Source organism: Pygocentrus nattereri, chromosome 10, assembly GCF_015220715.1.
Source record: "Pygocentrus nattereri isolate fPygNat1 chromosome 10, fPygNat1.pri, whole genome shotgun sequence".
NCBI lineage: Eukaryota > Metazoa > Chordata > Actinopteri > Characiformes > Serrasalmidae > Pygocentrus > Pygocentrus nattereri.
In genome coordinates, this window is record NC_051220.1 from 10,922,472 (window position 1) to 10,925,000 (window position 2,529).

The 2,529-nt window shown below is 38.3% G+C and overlaps 2 long non-coding RNA genes across 2 annotated transcripts in view; one reads left to right on the forward strand and one right to left on the reverse strand.

The window, feature by feature from the left end:
• The first annotated feature begins 1,914 nt into the window (after positions 1-1,914).
• The window catches only part of LOC119264176, a 1,594-nt gene continuing 979 nt past the window's right edge, over positions 1,915-2,529 (forward strand). The window contains exons 1-2 of the long non-coding RNA XR_005130845.1: positions 1,915-2,278; positions 2,453-2,529. The exon at positions 2,453-2,529 is cut by the window's right edge and continues 979 nt beyond it. This is a non-coding gene — a long non-coding RNA (uncharacterized LOC119264176). The remainder of the gene's footprint in view (positions 2,279-2,452) is intronic.
• Positions 2,340-2,529, reverse strand: part of LOC119264177 — a 1,279-nt gene continuing 1,089 nt past the window's right edge. Inside the window, exon 2 of the long non-coding RNA XR_005130846.1 lies at positions 2,340-2,529. This exon is cut by the window's right edge and continues 17 nt beyond it. This is a non-coding gene — a long non-coding RNA (uncharacterized LOC119264177).

The following is a 2,529-nucleotide window of genomic DNA, read 5'->3' on the forward strand; positions in this document are numbered from 1 at the left end:
TACAATAAATAGACGAAGTTGTGTTAATTGATTTTCTTTCTCCTGCATGGCTGATGATGCACTGAGCTCCAGAAACATGAATCCACTGTCAGAACTTCCTCTTAACTAATCAAACACGTTTCACTCTGCTACAAAAGCTGAAGGTCAGAATGTAAACAACATGTAAACAGTGTTAAGAGTTTTGCATATTTTTGTGAGTTTATCCAATATGAAGTTCATATTTGACTGAATTAAAAAGACAGTGTAGCAGCGTTCGCGGCTCAGTTCAACATTCTTGCTGTATTTCATTGAGAAAATTCTGGCAGCACTGAAGACGAGTCGATGGTGTTAAACGTCTCTTCACTTATAGCACAGTGGAACGTAAAACCTTGAGAAGCACAGAACAGGAACAGCACGCACACTTAAACAGATGAAATATACAAAAGAGATACATACATATATATATGTGTGTGTGTGTGTGTGTGTGTGTGTGTGTGTGTGTGTGTGTGTGTGTGTATACAAATTTCTGCAGTGTTACATGTTTTGACATTTACAATTACATATACAATTCAATTAGACAAATCAAGTACACCACTTACTGCATTAATAATCTGTGTTTATTTTAAATCATTACTGTGAGCAAATAAATACTCAGATAAATATAATTCTCTCAATAAAAGTGATTAATATCATATCATATCAAGTGATATTAATATCAAAAATATTATATATACAATTCTGAATTGTATTGCTGATATTAAATTCTTTCATTCATATATACATATATATATAGCTAATATATGCTTTTTTGTTATATATTGTGTGCGTGTGTGTGTGTGTGTTAAGGGGGGAGGTGCATGCTGGGATGGCAGACAGGGGCCCTCAACCCCCACCAATCAGCTGATCGCTTCAAAATGATCGAGTGATATGGGGTCAAAGGTCACCTCCAGCATTGTGTGCCCCACAGCGTGTAGACACACACACACACACACACACACACACTCCGTGGTTTGATTCAGCGCATATTAACATACATTTAGCGTCACTGTCTGGATATAACACACACACACACACACACACACACACACACATACACACTCTGCGGTTTGATTCAGCGCATATTAACATACATTTAGGGTCACTGTCTAGATATAACACACACACACACACACACACACACACACACACATATATATATATATATATATACATACATACATAAAGCTGATTTACATTCTATGCACGCATATATTGATATATTACATAGAAATAACTTCTATTAAAAGGTAAGAGTGTTTTTGCCCTCTCCTGTTAAGTTACTATTTTGGAGTTTTTCTTTGGACAGCGACGATATGTTTGTGTACACACATGTAAACATGTGAACATGTAAAAATTATTTGTGATTCTCTCTTGAAAGAGTCTGAATCAATTCACAAATGGTCGAACTCGGACGTTTAGACAGCCAGAGCCTTACTGGGTTAGATAATTTAGCGTAGCTTAGAGGAGGATAACACATTGGTCACAGTGTTTGTGTTATAACATCAAAGGCCCGAAATCAAAGTAAACAGTATTTTATCATGACAAATACAAAATTTATCATTATTTAGGTTTTGGAAAGCAAAATGTGTTGAGATGGTAAGAGAGACATAGACAACATAATAATGACAGATACACAGATACAATCAAGTGACGTATATGAGTGTGTGGGTGAGTGTGTGTCCCGGTTGGTGAGGGTCTCTCCACCGCCCCCCCCCTTCGTCCGGCCCCCTGTGTGTGTAATCCCTGCCAGCTGTCCCTGCAGTCTAATCCGTCCACCGCGATCAGCTGGGACATGTGTGTGTGTGTGTGTGTGTGTGTGTGTGGGGGTGGTGTCAAACAGAGAGCATAAATTGCAGCGAAGCGTGCGCGCCGTGCAGTGTGTGTGTGTGTGTCCGAGCGTGTGTGTGCATGTGTGTCTTCTCTATGGACTGTATACATATATACACCTCTGCCTATATATGTATATCTCGTTTTAAAAATAGCACTATTTTAATTTTTCTCGCACTCTGCTGAAGGACTTTTTCAGACTCTTGTAGTACTCGGCAGTATTTATTTTCACTGAATTTATTACACTTTATTTTATTTTTTTGTGCATTTCTATTGGATTTTTTTATGCACTTACAGTCGTTTTAGCAGTATTTTTAGCAGTAATTTTTTTTCCTCATTCTGCTGAAGCTTTTGTAGTATAAAACTATTTATTTTAACAGAATCTATTCATTTTTTGTACTCTGTTGGTGAATTTTTGGATTGTAGTTCAAAGGTATTGTAATGGATTTTTTTTTTTGCAGCATCCATTATAACCCCTGACTATTTTTTTTTTCCCATTCTTGTCTTTTTCTCCTTTTCTGCATGCGTGACCTTTCTGTCGTCCTACCTCTCTGCCTCCTGTCCCGTCCATCCGAACCCCCCGACTCCTTTTCTCCTTTTCCCCCAGCCAGGAGAGCCGGAGGACAGGACGGAGAACGTCAAGAACGGAAGAAATGCGAAGCTACCCAGGATCTATATGCTCTC